Below are 20,011 nucleotides of genomic sequence, written 5' to 3'. Positions count from 1 at the left end.
GGCAGTGGTGTATCGTTTTTTGGTGGTGATGTATTTGTGTTCTTTAATCCTTTTCTGTATAGACCACTTGGCCGATCCAATGTATACCAAGTTTCTTTGGAACCTATGGTCTCTGATCGTGACACTATACTCTCCTGGTGCCCTCAAACTATCAGGTGTGTCTTTAGCATTCCTCAATAGGGAGTAAATTGTTTGTGTCCTCTTGTAAGCTATTTTTGTGCCCTTCTTTTGCACTATTTCTTTATATAGAGAATGTAGGTTTTTCTTATATTCTATCAGGTATCTCGTTGGATTCTCCCTGGTTTGTGTCGCCCACTCCGAGGTCTGTAGAAGTTCTGAGCTAAATTCCTAATTATGTTTCTATTGTACCTGTGACTTGTCATGATGTCTTCTATGCATTCAAGTTCCTTGTGTGTGTCCTTCCATCTAGAGTTGTGTGTGAATGCACATTTTGCTAATACCTTGAATGCTGCCATATTATAGGAATACGGGTCCTCAGACTCTGCCGGTAAGTAAACGACGGAAGCTGGGTTTGCAGTATACTTCAATCTCTTATTTTGTCTTCCTTGAGCCATATGTTGATATCCAGAAAATTTACACTGGCTGTAGGTTTATCTGATCTATTTTCAGGGAGAGTCTGTATGGATTGTTATTCATGCTGTCTAGAAAATTGTTAATCTTCGGCTCTCTTTTCCAAAAGACTATCATATTGAACCTGAAGCAGATTCTGGATAAAGAATCAAAAATGTTAGTTCAATTACAACATTCGAACAGAACCAGAAATCCAAAGGCTTAGAGGCGATTTCTTTGTTTCATGTAATTTTCCAATGCTAAAAATTCAATTCACTGATCATGCCTTTGTACAAAATGAGAAATGAGTTCATGTTTTAACTTGACTGTTAGGCTACAACACAAAAACAACAGTTTCATTCTTACAGACTGGCTACTAAATGGTTGTGTTTCAGTAGAAAACCTTATCATCAATATATTTGTATCGATACACCAACAACTGCTGTAAATGACTGGGCTATAATTTGGAAATAATAATTATAAATTACAAATTAATTTGACACTAGAGGAGGCATTAAGCACCATCTCATTAAAATTAATAAATATAATTTTTAATTAAATAATTTAGTTTAAACTGGAGGAAAAGAATTGACCCAAAGCAGGATTCGAACTTGCAACTCCCACTTACCATGTGAACGCGTTGCCAGTTACGCTACCCAGACCTCTGGTCCGATCTCCTCTTCCTGTATATTTAACCATAAGCTATAATCATTGTTGGTTATTACGGTGCCGACTGGGGACGCAATCAGTGCCTTCGTTCAGTAAACATCCACATGAGGCACTCAGTCAGCCATCACATACCCGAAAAGGTGGAAAGGCATAGATATACATATAAACAACTATACTGAAACCCAACGCTTTGCAATGATACACCAACAACTGCTGTAAATGATCGATTGGTCTATAATTTGAAAATAATGATTATAAATGAATTTGACACTAGAGAAAGGCATTAGATGCCATTCATGCCCTTGTACACCAACAAAATCATAATTATTAATTTTAATACAAGATGGCACCTAATACCTTCCTTTAGTGTCAAATTCATTTATAATTTATAATCATTATTTCCAAATTATAGTGCAATCAATCATTTACAGCTATTGTTGGTGTATCATTGCAAAGCATCAGGTTTCAGTATAGTTGTTTATATGTCTATCTTTGAATCTTTCTTGAAGTCTTAAACATTGTAAAAATCAATACATATCATCAAAATTAAATATTTTCCTATTTACATTACTGAATGCAGAAGAATTATTGTAACAAATGTTAAATATGAATATTTCAAGTACCATAATTTTCTGCATTTACTCATGGCGGCATGTAACCAGTGGCGTAGCTAGCATGGGTGACACCCGGTGCAGATATCGTGGTGCCACCCTTTTTAACTCTTTTATAAAACACTGTTGAATTGTAATATCTTTGCACTCGAGCAACTTGAACACTATATTGAATATGCGATGTCACAACGTATGAGTTTAGATTTATAGAATTAATCATAGTAAGATTTTCAGCTGGTGCAAACTCTCATGGTGTCTCCTCATAGCGAAGAAACTGTGATGGTAAGCGAGTCGTTGATTTTTTTTTTTTAGGTACAGGCCTACCGGGTGTCACCCGTGTAGGGGTGACACCCGGGGCCCCCACCGCCCACCCCTTATTAATAAAATTGCTTTAATGTCAAACGATTTCCAGATTATATTAGATTGTATTAACGACCGATATAATCTGGCAATCACTCGGAGTTAATATTAAAGATCAGGTTAAATAATGTTAATATTTGTATAAAAATAATTATTATTATTTTTTGGAAAATAGTTTATTTCTAATGGTTGAGAATACAGTGCAATCACACTCTAATTTTGAAGATATTTATTATTTTAAGATGTATACAAATACTACTTTAATATAAAATTTAATTCTACAGTGTAGCTTAAAAAAATGAAACAAATAAAAATACAACTGTCTTCTAAAAGCTAGAATTTTTGGTTATATTATACAAATACTTTTCATATATTTTACTGAATTACAATGTAAGAGTTTTAAAAAACATGGAATCTTTGAATGCTTCCACTTTAGAATGCGACACAATTCCTTCATATTTAGATGGTTTCTAATCTGAGGCAAGTCCATAAATTGGACCAAAGAAACATTCGACATATTAACCGAGTGCTGGAAATGTATGAAACGTGTGTTTACTTTTTTTATTTAAATTATATAATGTCATTATCTTTGCTGTTTTATTGCAAATTTAAAACTAGACGGTAACAGTGGTATTTATTAAACAAAACATTACAAGTTAGGGACATTGTTTTAAACAGATTAATTTGGTTTTCATCATTATGAAGTTAATGTTGACAAGAGCAAGAGTATATATACTACTAGCATAATAATTATCAATTCAGTGTTAATAACTGACTAACTGCTCATCCAAAAGGTTTTTGATAAGTTCTTCTTTTGTTGGAATGTTTAGTGTTTATTGGGGCAGCAATTTTCAAACTGCAAATCTATAGATTCTCACTGTTATCCATCTGTCTGTCCATCCTTCCCTAATCTCAAGGGGAGAGTTGGATGAAAATTGAGACTAGATACAGAAAGCTTAGGATCAAGAGACCTCGATTAACTATGCATGAACTTCTGGTCTAGACTGGAAGTCTAGTGAATTTTAAATTAAAATGATTAAAAATTGCAGCATGACATTGTGATATCACAATAACATAAAACTAGTTATAATTATCTATTTATAAACTCAAATAATAATGTTCAGGCTACCTGGGATTGGTATTTTTACCCTCTTCTGTTACATCAACCCTATTTTCACCCCTTTAAGTAAAAATTATTGATTATAATTTTAAATAAAAGTGGCCCCATTAAGTGAAGTTGATAGTCTGCTATATGACTGAAGATGTGGTTATATAGCAACAGTGATACAGAACAGTTGCAAAAGTCTGTTATAGTTACATGAAACAGTCATTCGAGGAATATTTAGAATAAAATGAACTGCTTGAATATCTCTAAATCTGAAAGTCCAATGTAGCACGTGTGATCTAACAATTAGCATTTTTCTTTGTGTACTTATGTTCAACAAGTCTCTCTACATATAAAGAGTAAAGATTCATGTTGAAAATTTATGGCTCTTTCCTTTTGGATATCCATAGAATTCCTTCTTATCTTTTCCATATTTATATTGTATGTATGATTTAATGTTAGTTTTGGATGAAATTTATTTAATCTATTGTCAGAGAACTTTTTTATAAAATTATTAACTAATGGGGAAAATGTTCATAATATTCATTAACAAAAATAACATTATTTTATAGCACAATACTGAAAATTCGTTCTACAAAAAAAAATTAAAACTAATGAAGGAATGTAAAAAAGAATTTGTATTCACATATGTAACTTTATAAACTGGTAGTGTAATCTCTGCTAGACAACATTTTTATGAGCACCTTGGATTCATTAGTTATCAGTTATCAGCCTTGAACCACAAGGAGACTTATCCATATTCTTGAACAAGATCAATTACATGAAAAGACTGGAATGCATCAGGAAAGCTGCAAGATTATCAGAAACAACAGATATCTATCTAGCATATGTACGGTACACACACACACACACAGGAACACTTCCATATTTATTATAGAAGGAACTATACAGCATGTGACATTTTGAAGAATGATAAGGACCGGATCAACCCTATGAACAAACCAGGCATATATCACATACCAATCAACAACCTGAACTGTCAACAGGAGTACATAGGAGCAAAATCCCAGTCTCTCCGTACCAAAATTAAAGAATACACATAAAATATAGAAAAAACACACAACACTACCTCTCTTGGCCATGTATGCTATGGAACCTGATGTATGTGTTTGTCTGAATGAAGCTAAAATCATCACACACGTTATAGGTCTTCTTTAGAACATACAGAAAAGTTCAAAATATATAAATCCACTATAGTCTGTCTATGGAAAGAATGAACTTGAAAGCAATGTCATGTGTGATGTCATTTCAGTTAAACCGATCCGCACATTCCCTAATGATGTCACAGCACTGATCACTTAGTGTGTCTGGAATGTGTGAATTTTATTTTATTTTCTCCCACTAGATGGCAGTATGACTGTTAATCATGATTTTTTTTTAGCTTGCCTTAACTGTAAAGAATTATGCATTTAACAATTACTATATGTTCTATTTTTATTTATTGGGCTAAAATTTGAAAAAATTGTAGACCTGTAAATTCCCATTGTCATCTGTCTGTCTTTCCTTATTCTTGAGAACAGACTCAGGTAAACGAAAGAAGAGACCAGATATGGAAAGGGGCAGGAAATCCCGATCAAAAATATAAGAACTTCTGATGCAAACCAGAAGTCGCATTATTTCAATTCAAAAATTTTCCCCGTAAAGATGTTAGATGGATGACCAACATGACACTGTTGTTAAAGGAAAAGTATGATGTACAGGGGCAAGCCACTACTAATTTGAGGTGGAAAGCATATATTTTAAATTAAATAAATTAAAAATGTGATTAAAAATTGCAGCCCGGCATCGTGACCATGCCATAATAAATAATTGCTTGTTAAATGTTTTATTATTAGTTTAGATAAGTTTGACTCGGCTGCTCTTTATCACCAGTTTTTGGTCCCGAAAAGGACCTTTTAATTTTTATATCAATCTGATAGTGGAATCAATAGTGGAATAAGACCTTCATCTTCATTTTCAGAAGAGTTGCCCAGTGTCGTATTAATTACAAATTTTTCCACAATGCTGTCCAATCGGCCAGTGGATTCCTTATATTCTTCCATAATTTTTTCTATGTGATGAATTGTTGCTATCCAGTTTTCTTTAGTTATGGATGCAAAAAAATTGTCCAATAACTTTCTTAATCTGCCAATTTAAATGTGGTGTTATGTTGAGCGATGTATGCTTTTAACTGAGCTCATTCTAATTCAATGGTATTAAATTTGCAATTATAGGAAGGCAAGTGAATAACTGCATGGGCTCTGTATGCCACCCCGTCGTCAATCTCATACCATACTCTGGAGTTCTTATGCATCTTAATTATTTCATAAAGCTTGGCTCTATGGTTCATCAGGAAATGGAATTCTTTGCTGAATTAGCCAGTCTATCATTTCTCGTTTTGACTATTGCTGGACAGAGGTCTCTCCAGTTGACAAATGTGATATGAAGCATTGTCCATAAAAATGTATGATTTTTCTGAAATGTTAAGAATAATTTGATTCTTAAACATTTCAGAAGAAAATCTGCACCAGTTTCTTTGTGGTAGTTTGGGGCATTGGCTTTGAAAACAAAAACAAGTTGGATGTTGGAAATAAAACCATTTTCATTTCCAGCATGAAGAATTATCAATCGCCTACTTTTTCCAATCGAAACTTTCAAATTAGGAACACTGTCTTGCCAGCATTTTGATACAATACGATTCTCATTCACCTGTCTCGTCTAAATATATACAGGGCCAGCTTTCGTTCAGTTTGAACTGTTCACAAAAAATTAATTCTGGATGCAACTATGTCATTTCTTTCTGTAAGTGCCTTACTCTGGTTAATTTTACAACAACAAAATCCAAGCTTATTCATGATCTTCATTAACAATTTAACACATCCATTAAAATCTATCTTTTCTTTTCAATATGTAGGCAACTTAAGGTTGGAATTTCACCTGCATGGCACAAACTACGAATATGTTGCCAAATTACAGATAAAATCAAATTTGTCCACAGAATTGCCTAGAGTATTTGACCTTGGCCTCTTTTTTTCCAGGTGTACAAAAAGGCTTTCCTTCCTTAAGAATAGCAGTTACTGTCAAAATACTGATGTTGGTAGCCATGGCTGTCTGCTGTCTTACCTGATTTACTAGTAATAATGGTTCTCCTTTCTCTCTAGCAAAATATTGTTGCACATTATAAATCACTTCCCAAGTCCGACTTCTTAGCAAACTTTCTCGTATTCCGATACCAGAACACGAAACTACCATAACATCTTTTCCAAGAGCCAAACAGAGGAGCACAACTTGAAATCTTTTTGTAAAAATTTGAACTGTTTGTTCAAATTTTCTTAACCACTTTCATTTGAACAGATAGGAAGATTATGATGTGCAGTATCTAGAGATGTGAAATTACAATTGATGAAAAAGCAATCAATCATCATGATTGGATCATCTCAAAAACTGCAAACCATGAACAAGAAACAAAGAAATTGACTCAGCCCACAAACAGACCTTCATCCAGAAAACTTTCTACCAAAGTTCTAAGTGGTAAGTTAAGGTTTTATGCAAACACACCACCATTTATCCTAAGAAGCTAAAAAAGCCAGCTCTAAAGAAAATACCTGGAACAGTACACTCAAAGAACAATGCCAGATGAGAGTACTTTTCTTAAAGTATGCTCCGACCCATAATTTGACAATTAAAAAAGAAATGAGAAAAATAAATGGTGATTCATCAAAGCGATTTACTGGACAAAACAACAGATTATGTAAATTGATTTCGAACTTGTGTGTTAGTCTCCTCCTAATGAAAAAAAAAAAAAAAAAACAAAGCCATCGTTGTTCAGTGTTTTTCCTTAATAAAATGAAATCTACCACACAATCACTAATACTGTTATGAGATAACAAAAGAGAATTTTTATTTAGTAGTTATTTTCAGTTTTGGGATTATGTTAAACCTCACCTAGTTGGGAAGTGATGCAGTAGTACGACTTTGGTTAATTTCATACAAACATTTACAAAATGAATGGAACTGCATCCCACTAAATTAGGATTTAAATATGATTACAGTAGATTATTATTTAATATTTTATTTTTGTAATCACATAGTAGAATCACAATTTAAGACATTATTTTTTATTTGTATTCAATATACAAATTAACATTGTATAAAAGACTACTGTCAAACTGATACAGCAAGCATGCCTTCTTTTCTATCTCGTATTAAATTTAATGACCGATTCCAAATTAAATTTCAATTATTTATTTATTTTTGTTTTTGTTTTCTGCAAATCAAATTCGTATTCAAGTTGCGTAGAATAGCGTAGAATGCACCATTCTATTCTAGAAGAAAGGATGATAATTCATGTTCCTTAACAATGTATAATTTTCTTTGAATGAACGTTATACATAAAATATTTGAGTATTTTTTTCGGCACTGGAATGTATTATTTTATTTTACATTAATTTATATGGGAAAAAAATTGCACTTGTTATAACCGAACTTGCTACATCTGTGTTTGTTATAACAGAGTTTGACCGTTGCATGTGCATGTGAATTACATTTTATACACACACACTAAACAACAAAATGTTTCTTAAAACATGTTTAAAAGTTTTTTACTTAAAAAATATGAAATTAAATAAACTTTTGTGGGTGTTTTTAAGGCAGGTGTTACGAGAAACTGTTTTTCTACCGTAATAAAACATGCTTCTTCTGAGAACTCAATGACCCCCCACCTACATGTTTGTAGACCCCTGGAGTCCAAAGATCATATTAATAGTTTATAAAATATTGCATTAACTAAATTAGCTCAGGTACAGAATTTTTTGCAATGTTTGGTGCTTGTTTGGGTAAACATTTACTAGCAAAAAATGGAATGTGAAAAAACTATTTTATCAGCAAATTTGGTTAACACTGTTTTGCAGAACATGAATAGCTAAATCGGTAATCATATGAAAAAAGCATCAAATGTTAAAACAAGATGAAGTTAATGATAAGCTTTTTTTAAGCTATCTTGTCAATTTATTATTTAAAATAAATTCCAAAATTAATTATAAGAATATAATTGAAAAGCATAATCCTTGTAGCTTGCATGTTTAAATCTTTCATCTGCATAAATTTATTGTTTGGAATAGTGAATCTTTTGCTAGCAGAAAAATAAATAAATAACATTTTAAAATGCGATTGCAGTTCACAGACCACAAAAATTTAGCAAAAAGGATATCAATGCCGACCCATTCGTACTTCTTTCCACTTTTTCTCGGATTTGCTCTCCGAATAAACTAAATTTTAAGTATTTGAAGCTTTCTATTTAATTTCTTTAAGTTTATTTTGATATTTGTTTTTCTTCTATTATTAATAATATTAAGTTATATATAGAGCACAAACAAAGAAGCAATGTATCGTATATTCCGGCGTATCCCCGACTTTTGAGATGATTTTCCTGGGTTAAAAAGTCATCTTATATGCCGGAATATACGGTAATAAAAATATTTTTTACCAACTTGCCCAAAAACTGTGCTTCTTATAAGGTAGAGAGATGGAGTGTAACGATTAGACTATCCAGCAGGATAAAGAAAGATTTTCTTCTTCCATTTACCATTTAGAAAATGTTACGCTATTTTACTGTTGACTTCTAACTTGAAACTCATTCATACGTAATTTAAATTATTGTTAAATGTTACTTAATATATTAAGTGAATATCCATACTAATCTCTAGTTTTGATTTTGTAAGAAAGTAATGCTATTGTGCATAAACAAAAAAAAAACATCACTAGTTAAGCTACAGCTGTTGATTTAAATATTTATAATTACTCTAATCATTAAAATTCACTTCTAAGAATAAATTTACAATTTATTAAAATGACAATTATTGCACCACGTGCTTTAACCATCACAGTTCTCTGAAATGAGGTCATTATGTAGATAGAGGATAATTACCCAAATTTATCAGATTTCAAGATACAAAGTCAAATAGAAGAGAGTGATGATATTAATTATATCATAGATTGAATAAACAGAAAATGAATAAATGAGAACTAAACACAAGGTAGAGTATGTATATACACGTCTTTGGTGATCTGAGGAAAATCAATGTGGCAGAGGACTACAAACGTGGCTGTATTGCACAATAATTTTTTAATGTTTTCTACAGACACTCGACGACTTTAGATGAAAGGCAGGCTATTTGACGAGTTTGTAATTACAATTTAAAATTGGCTATAAATGGCTATAACATTCATCTCTGTAAAGTGCTTTTCAAACACAACACCTGGATAATCCTTGTAAAAATTGAGCAGTTAGCTTTTGAAAATTAATTTTAAACGTTTATTATTATGAATATAAATATTTTTCAGTGTATATTTGTTGATTTATATTGTTGTTTTATTTGTAATAAGGTTTTAAAATAAATGTTCCACTTTTTGAATGTTTATGTACGTACATAAGCAGATGTCCTAAGATAGTATACAAGGAACATTGTTAGCTTAATAAACTTTTGCTTCCAGGAAAACCAATTTTATTTCTATCAATTGACAATATGGTGACTGGACTATTAAATATCAGTTCAGTAAACCTTGAAATTTTATATGAATATTACTTACATTAATATAAAATGGATTTCTACATTGCGCAGTTTAAAACTGAAGCAAATAAATCAAAATAGTAATGTAATCTTTAGTTTTGATTTCATTAGCAAAAGTGGCAGAAAGTAATGCTGTTGTAAACCATTACATGGTCAAGCTAAGATACATGTTTTAAATGTATATTATTTGTCATAAAAATTCATTTTATTGCAAATGAAAGAATCAATACACCTTGTTTAACTCCAGCAATATATTTAATCAACCAAAAACATTTGACCTATTTCCATGGGAATTTTTCAGTAAATGAAAAAAGAACATTCAGAAAACACATTTAATGTCTTTACAAGTGGACTAAGAAGAGGGTTATGTTACACTATGTTCCCGCATTATGACGAATACACAAGGAACTGGCTAAAATGAACAATAAACCTTGTCTATAAGCATAATCAGATAGTTTTTGGAATTCTACATAGCAACAAGAATCCACTTAGCCACACCAACTCCTCAGGTGTTTATGATATTCTAATTGAGCAGCAGCACTTCAACATATATTGTATGTAGAAGATACCAGATTTTTAAAGATATGCGTGTTCTTTAATTCTACCTCAGAGAATTAAAGAACACACATATATTGTTTAAAAAAATCTCAACACCACAGTCTTAGCAGCTTATGTCTCCTAGCAGGACATATGAATAAAATGGGACGAGGCAAAGATCATTAGGCCCACTGGAAGCTCTATCAGGTTCCTAGAGTTATTAGAAAACTTTAAAGCTAATCAAAAATACCTTTTTATCAATCATAGGGATGCTAACGTGTTATCAACGGCACGAAAGTCGATATACAAGCTTTAACTTGGGCTTGATCCTTCAATAATTGTTTATTGTTATTTTTGTACTATTTATGTGTTTGCTTGTATTTATGTTTTTAAGTTTTGATTATAATGTGTTTTTATTTTTATATTCCTTGTATTTGAATTGTGCGAATTTCTATTGATTTCAAGTGTTATTCCCATTCTTTTTAATTACAGTATTTTACGGACTATAAGACGTACCTGAATTTTGGAGGCAATTCTTCGAAGAAAAAAGTGCGTCTTATAGTCCGTAAAATATGGTAATTTCCATTGCATTAAATATGTTTTTCACACATTCTTTTTTGTTTGGCATTCCAACTGAAGAAGACCTACAGAAGTAAGCTGAAAACAATTTTGTTTGATTAAATATACGCTGGAGTACAAGGTGTACTACTACTACTTTCATTTGGTTACTTTTCCAGTTTTGTCAAATTATTTTCTAGTAATAGAGTGAAAGCTTATAGCCTCTTAGCATTATAGCTATTGAGTCAAGTATCGATCACAAGACGAATAACTTTTCATCAAAAATGTTATTGCAAAATTAGAATTTTGTAATGGCTATAAATATATAAGATGTTAATATTAAAATATTTACTATCATCTTTAGTACATTTGATATTTGGAGAGATAACCTGAAGTTGACAGAAATCCAGGTGCAATGAGACTGATGGATATCGCAATCGTTCTTGTGAAAAGCCACGAGTAGTGTAAATAAGTCATAAATAAAATCATCATCATTAAAAAAACTCTTGTTGATTTCACCAAAAAATTTACATTGTTGGATATTGTAGTCTATGCACAAGTTCCAGAGTCAATTGCTTAGTCCTCTACAGGAAATAACAGCTAACATGTGCTAAAATTGATATCGCTTAGAAATGGATTATCAGTCCAAAGAGAGAATTATGAGAACTTTTTCAGCTCTCAAGCTACAAGTTAATTTAAACTTACATTGGACGATAGAAAACAGAAGATAGTTTAAGGAAAGACATGTGTTTAGGTATAGAATGTAAAAGATTTTTCATAATTCTTTGAAATGCAGTAATAAGGTTAGACAAAGGAAATCTATTGAATGAAGTAATAATTGTCAAATAAAATTGAGATAACCCACAGTAATGAATAACTCATCAAATCAACTTAAAACACAAAACCAACAGGTTATTTGTAATTATTATACTACTTTGCAAGTTCTATACATTCTTCTGTATCTATTAGACTAAAAACATTCTTGATAAGTTTACTATTAAACTCTGCAAATTTTAACATTTTGGGCACTAAGTTTGCATATTAATGTAAGGTGGAACAGGCTGGCTCTGATCAGAAAAGCACAAGATAAGATTTTAGATCCTTAAGAGTTTTTTTTTTTTGAACAGATTCATACAAACATAATCAGCAACAACCTCAAAATCTAAATGAAAAAAATGCGTAAACATTCTGCAATATGACCATTGGTAAATTGGGATAATTTTCTGATTGTCTATTGGAGTATTTATATAAATTTTCAGATTTTAGCATCATTTTTCATATTATAACACACTACAATTTTAAATGTGTGTGTTTGCTTTTTAGTTCTTCATTCTATTTTTAATTTATTGAAAATAGTCAAATTGATTCAAAAATTGTTACAGCTTATTAATAAAGTTGAGAATTGGTTTCCTTAATTTAGTAATGTTGTTTTAGTGTTGTTTATAAATATATGTGTAAACCTAGATAAAGTTTATGCATTAGTTTATTATGAAACATATATTTTACATTTGATTTTATATAAAAAAATTTTTTTTATTGTTGTTTTTATTTTAAAATTAAAGAAACAGTTGATTTACTTTTGAGAAAGAAATAAAATTTAGTAATATGAACTTTTCACAACAGCCTTCTAAATATACAGTCAAGATCATTTCAAAGTTGACAGCCTGATTTTTGAACTTTTGAGTTTATCATCATCTTATCAATATGCAAAAATTAAATTAACCTTAATTTTACTTTAAAGACTTAATTTTTCATTAAATCCATCAAAAAATTTCGAACAAAATATTGTGTATGTTTTACAAATTGTAAATTTGTGTTTATGACAAAGTTGACACGAAATAAAACATTCAGAAAGAGTCAGATCAGAACTCTGTTGGATCACCTTTGGCCCGAATTACCCGAAGAAGTCGACTTTGCATACTGTTAATTAACTTACGAATGATATTCTGCCCAAACCTTAAATAATAATTCTTTGTACAATGATAAAGATTTTCCATGGCTAAGAGGAATACAGCAGTCTAATTTGTCCCACAGTTGTTCTATTAAATTTAAGTCTGGTGACTGCAGTGGTTATTCAAGAACTTTGATATCATTTTCATTGAAATATTTTCTGAGAAGCAATGCTGTATGTTTGGGATCACTGTCTTGTTGAAAGACAAATTTATTTTCAATTTCCATTTTCCTTGCTGATGTCTTCAAGTATCTGTTTGTAATCTACTGCTTTCCTGCGATTGTGAATTTGAACAATATTGCCCATTTCGAACCCCGAAAAACACCCCCAAACCATTGTGTAAGGAGAGCGTTTTATTCTTCTTAGTTTTATTTTTATCAAATGCTTGATTTTTCTTTCTCCAAACAAACTTTCGTCTTAGCATCCTACAACTCTCGTTTTGACTCGTCACTCCAAATAACACGCTTCCAAAACTCTAGGGGCTCGTCCACAAATTTTTTGGCAAAAGCTAGTCTTTTCTTCCGATTCACTGCTGAAATCGTTGGTTTTCTACGAGCCACTCTTCCGTGGAAACTTTTCTTCTCTTAATAATTGAAACACTGGCTTCAAGTGTAAGCTCTTCTTTTATTTCTTTAGCTGTTATAAAAGAGTTTTTGGTGGTCTCACGGAAAATTGTGGCATTTTCTCTCGATGTTGTGGCCTTGGGGCAGTGTCCCAGTGGTAAATTTCTCACTGTATTGTTATTTAAATATATGACCACTATTTTTCTGACTCCTTGTGATATTTGATGCTTTTTTGAATGCCAATAATAGAAGGAGAATTGCCATTTTTTCTGCTCGTGTACAATCTGCACTCTTTCTTCAAGACTCAATTTTCTCTTCTTTGACATACTTTCTTATTGATACTAAAAAACTATTTAATTGACAACTCTGGAATTAAATTTTGTGTTATATTCAATTTGAAATTAATTTCTTACTGCACTTACAATGTTTTCTTTGTTGTCAGCTCAACTTTTAATTGATACGACAATATTTTACTTGTCGCTCTTCACTTGTTTATTGGTGAAACAAACTAATCAGTTATCTATTGTTTTATGCAAATTAGCAAGGCTATTGCAATATGCAAAGTAGTTAACAGACCAAAAATGCATTTTTTTCCTTAAAATGTTAAAAAAAACAATTTTTTCAGTTGTCAACTTTGAAATGATCTTGACTGTATAACAAACTTGATCATCATATTTTAAAACAAACACTTAATTTTAGAAGTATTCATTTCATAATGTTGGGTAGAAATTAGTGAAGTAATAGTAAATAAAATAAACTGTTTTCAATAATTTCTAGCCCTAATGATGGGTGGAATGACTTGAAAGTACAGTAGAGCATGGATTATCCAAATACCGATCAACCAAAACATCAGTTAACTGACAGCATTCCAGTCGGCAAATTCAAATTTTCGCTAGTGCTGTGGCACTGCAATATTTGACTATGTCTTGGGCTACTCCTATATTATTTTTGTTGGTGTGCATGTTTTAGCTGGCAGCACTGGCGCGACCGTGAAAGAATATGTAAGGACGTGCCAGTATTTGAACGAGGCTTTTTTCTCCATTGTGAGTAGTGAGCTTTGGTTGTTTTGTGTGGTGTTTTTCTCAAGACTGTGTCCAGACGTGTATCATGCTGAATCGGAACGTTTTTGATACTAGATTAACTTCCAAAATATAATTTTTTTGTTTTATATTTTTCAATATATTTATTTTGTTTGTGCAAAATAATGAAATAATTTTAAATGATACAATAGCCACGATTATTATCTTAAAAAATTTTTCGTTACGTTTAACAAATGAAAATTCAACACAAAGCGATGTGCAACGGCAAAAAATTTCAACACGGAATAGGTTAATATATTTTTTCATACATGACCAGTTATCCAAATAACCGAATTGTTTCGGATAATCGATACTCTACTGTACTTGAATTAAATATAAGTCTCAAATAAAATAAAAAGATTTGAGTGTTTGGAGAAGCAAATTTTCAGTATTTTAATGTCAACAATTTGAGTATTTATTGAGTATTTAGACATAGGCATTAAATTTTACTGTTTTAGAATTGATGATAGATTTCATTAGTTATTAATGTTTTAAAAATTTCTTTAATATCCAACTTACACTTTTCAAATTCATCAACATCTCCACCTTCATCATCAGATTCTGTACCTGAATCATGATCGTCATCAACCTGTAATAAAGTAAAAAAAATTCTCATTATTCATAATTAATAAAGAATTTTATAAGCTTTATATGATTTAAAGCTTATAATATTTAAATAATTTGTACAAAATATTTATAAAATGATCTCACGAGCAAATCTGGACCATTTAACAATACAAAAACCTGATGATAAGATCAAATAAAATAAATTTGATGATAAAGATATAAATTATCATTCATTTAGTTTCATTTTAATAAAATTTCACATTAAAATTTCCTTGCACTCAGGTTTAATAACTGATTACAAATATAATCCATACATCCATTTGTATATAAAATTATAACTTATAAGTACATTTAACAATAAAATGACAAATAATTCAAATTTCAAGAAATCCATAAATATTTATTGGAATATAATCTGAATTATGATTACGATTTAAAGATCATGAAATAAATCTTGAGTTACTCGTATAACAAGAAATGATCACAAGACAAAAAAAAAAGTGAAAGACAGATAGCCTCCTCTGATAAGGTGAGAACCCGGACTTTACTAATGAAAGTTTAGTCAACAAAAAGGGGAAAATTAGTCAATACAATATTGTTGGCAGCAATAACTGTTAACTTTTCTACCTGAGAGAGTCTCATCTTATGTGTTCTGAACACCAACAGACGCTTTTCTCATGACGACCTGCTCTCCTGGCTGTATTCTGCCGTTTTAATATAACAAATAGCATGAGGAACTGGCAACTGTCACAAGAGTAAAAATCGTCTCCAATCCTTCCACGATACAAGAAGTCATTGCCAGTTCCTCAATAATTAATGTTGCCGCCTGCTCCCCCAATGACATAATCTGATTGTCACCTCCTCTGATAGAAGAATATTGCCGTCTCCAGAACTAGAAATCTAAACACTTTCCTTCTTTGGACTGTTCTCACAGTGCTGGACTCTGTGAATGGGATGATTGTTCCATTGACAAAGTTCTTCTATTTCCAGGTATTTATAACAACGTGCAATTTCATGTAAACTCTCTCTCTCACAAACACTTCAATGTTGCTCTAGTATCAATTATCTATTTGTCTCCATCCTGAAACAGACCACCTACACACATGACTGCTAATGTAATGAATTCAAATAAAAATAAACAGCCATTGCAACTTCTATGTCAGGCTGACAGAACACGGAAGTGCCTTCCAGACATGGTATCAAAGAGGCGCTGAACCTCCAGTCACAATAACACCAGTTGCTATTTTTTGTATACAATTAACCTTGCCAACAATTTGAACTCAACTTTGAACAGAATATTTTGAACACACTTTGCAAATGAGTTGGAATTAAAAAGAAATACATTTGGAAATCATCTTATATCTCCAGCAATATAAAAAGAACTTTAGTTGTAGTTCATTTTTTATCCATAAGATAAAACAATACATGAAAATAACTTCAATATTTGAATTTAATTTCAAGCAGAACACTATTAGTTATGACCCATTACAGTATGGTAATGCTACCCCAGTTCAAATGGAACTTTGAAGTACGGAATTCAAAACACCATATTTTAATATACGATAGTAATTCAAAAGCATATTCCAATAAAACAATTATGCTTATTCATTAAGAAATCTATATTAAAACAGAATTTATATATTTACATATATAATGGAAAATAAATTTACTTAAGAGAGTAGAGTAATGTCTTCCTAAACATTCTCTTCCTTCCATATTATAGCTAGTGAAGTAAATTTGGTGAATTGGCATGTGTAAATAATGATTCTTATAAGCTGTATAGCTCCATTCCTACCTGAATAATGCAAAAACAAAACTCTATAATAATCTATCTCTAGCAAGACTCAGAAAATCAAATTTAAAAATATTTTGAGGTCTGTTGTAAGCAGAAATGGGAAGTCGATCACTAGCTGTGACATCCATAGATCAATATGCCAGACATAACAAATTACCGATTGCTTATCAGGCAACAAGCATGTTTCTGACAACTTTGTTATCCATCAATATTTAACTTTCAAAAAGATAAACAATTTGGAGTCAATCATCATGAATAAAAAAAATGTATACGAATATATATATATATTTGCAGTTATTTATGTATGTAATGCAATTGATTATTTGGATATATATATATATCCAAATATAATCAATTGCATTTACTAATGATGGCAGATACTGTATAATTATTAAAATGTTAAATGTAATACTAATGGACAGTAAACACACATTGTATATAACAATAACTGATAAACAGGATGACCTCATTTTACATCAGTGATGCTTTCCAGAAGGAGGCACAGAAAACAATCAGTACAAAATAAGTCTTTTTTTTTAATGGAACGAATAGGTGGGTGTTCCAGGCATCCATGATGAACATATATTTATTATTATTATAATAATATAAGTAAAGCTTACGTCTACTTATTTATGGCCAAAATCAACAATGCAATTTACACAAAAAAAAGGGGGGCACATTGACATTGTACAACAGTACTGCCTGATGCAACTTAAATTTTGTAACGACAGTCCCCGTTGAAGGTTATTCATCAACGATGGGTTAGGCTGTGTATTGGATTCATATTTTACAAAGGTGCACAAAGTTGTTTGCTGTGTCTTTCTTTTCTTCTCCCTGAGAATTTCATAAGGTGTTAAAAGCTTCATTTGAACTTCTCCTTACAAAGTCACTTTGTTTCCAGTCGGGTCCATTTTGCAACACAAACTTTGACATTTGGATTCACTAATTTCTTTTATTTGAAATGGCTGTTCTTTTTGTATTATTACACAATATTTTCATGGTATTTCATAATTTTAAAATGAACAACAAACATTTTAGAATAATAAACAAACAAACAAACACTGCTTAGAATCACTATAAAAGCAAAACTACTAAAACTAGAAGTTATGAATTTCTAATTTTAGCCATGATTCAGTTTCTGCTACATTTTGTATTGATATTTCTCTGACTGCAGTTACTGTTCTTTCTCAAGTTTCTACTGAAATTATTCAAATGGTTTATTCCTAATGAATGGCAATCATCCATCATCATCAGTCTCTCTAAAGACAGGCCAATCAGTAAGAATTGCAATGGTTAAAATTTTTGACTTCTTTTATTATCCTACAACCATTAGAATAAATTCATTGAAACATCCACCATTACCAATTTAATCTTTATTCTCTCTGAAATAATTTTTAAAATAAAGATCTTGCATGTATATTTAGATGTCAGCCAAGCCTTCGATTCTATTGTTTCTTCTTTGTTACTGGATATACTCTATTTCTTTTGATATGTGAAATATACAAGGTGTATGCCTTGTATATTTTTTAAAACTTATGTTTCCTTTTTACTGAATTTTTCTAAGCTAGTAATAGACTATTAAATAACTTCACTTTAAACTATACCAGCAAAAATAATTTAGTTTTAGATACATTACGACAAATGTTTTCCATCTCCTTAGGATCTGCGTCAGATCATTATAATTAGAATGAAAAACATTTGAATTTAAATATTTTCAAATGGTAGGAAAGGTAAACATTAGAACAAGTATACGTCAAAATTCACATCTAGGTGCTAATTAACGTTAAATTTAAATTAAAAATTAACAAATACATTTTCTTATAAATCTTAAGTGAATTAATTTTTTTATAAATATTATCTGGATCATCAAAAAAGGACTGACATGCATGCGAAATGCTCGCCTCCTCCTAAAATTGGTACATTCTGCTTTAGTTCGGCTTTAAAAATTTCCAGAGATTCTAAAATTTTGATTTGATCGGTGCAAAGGGTGAGTCAAATGAGACTGGCTTGCTGTAGTTTAGCTTCTATGCCAGTGTCGTAATGTATCTAAAATTAAATTATTTTTGCTTGTATAGTTTAAAGGTTTTAGTGAAGTTATTTAAATGTTTCCTTTTTATCTATTCCTGTATTTTTGGTCTTGGAATAGCTTGTCCGTTCCTGTTTCTTTGTGTAACTACGACTCCAGAGTTGCCCCCTTTCCTGTCCAATTGTGAAGGACAAAAAACGTTCATGATAAGTTAAAATTTTGCAAAGCTTCATAAAGTTAGTGTGATTTATTTATTTAATTGTGAAGGACTGGCCGGACAAGTTTTCGGGTAGCCTGGGGGAAACAGAGGTGAAAAGAGGGCCACTTTGTTGGGTGCTCAAGGAGAGATGACTTTTGGACAAGAGACAAGCCAGATTCAATGCAAGTTCCCTCTCTTAGAAAGAGAACTCTGTGGGCCAGTCGTAGAAAAGCATGGGGTGTTACAGTCTTCGGAGCCATAGCAGACACATGGAGGACAAAGACAAAGGATCGCTATCGAGGACTAGATAGAATATCCTTGTCATTTTCACCTACTTTTCTGCAGAATATTAGAGATTTAGTGTCTCTTCCAGTGCTAATACTTCTCTAACTAGAGGATATTTCTACCTGTTCTCATCCAGAACTGTTCTCATGGTATTGTATAAGTTGTCATCTCTTGGTACTGGTTGATTCTGTACTAGTTGTAAGTTTGGTAGTAATACATAATTTTAGTTTAGTATTAATACACTGGACAAGCTAAATTATATTAATAATCTAGCTTATCCTGTGTATAATGATTGTGTATAGTCAAGATCATTTCAAAGTTGATAACTGAAAAAAATGTTTTTTTTTTAACATTTTAAAGAAAAAAATGCATTTTTGGTCTGTTAACTACTTTGTATATTGCAATAGCCTTGCTAATTTACATAAAACAATAGATAACTGATTAGTTTGTTTTACCAATAAACAAGTGAAGAGCGACAAGTAAAATATTGTCGTATCAATTAAAAGTTGAGCTGACAACAAAGAAAACATTGTAAGTGCAGTAAGAAATTAATTTCAAATTGAATAT

General features: G+C 31.1%; 1 pseudogene; it reads right to left on the bottom strand.

Moving 5' to 3' along the window:
- The window catches only part of LOC136980272 (uncharacterized), a 74,006-nt pseudogene that overhangs the window by 15,309 nt on the left and 38,686 nt on the right, over positions 1-20,011 (bottom strand).

The sequence above is a fragment of the Centruroides vittatus genome, unplaced genomic scaffold, assembly GCF_030686945.1.
Source record: "Centruroides vittatus isolate TY-2023 unplaced genomic scaffold, ASM3068694v2 contig_683, whole genome shotgun sequence".
NCBI classification, from domain to species: Eukaryota; Metazoa; Arthropoda; class Arachnida; order Scorpiones; family Buthidae; genus Centruroides; species Centruroides vittatus.
Note: the sequence above shows the minus strand (reverse complement) of the source record. Positions and strands in the feature narration are given on the sequence as shown.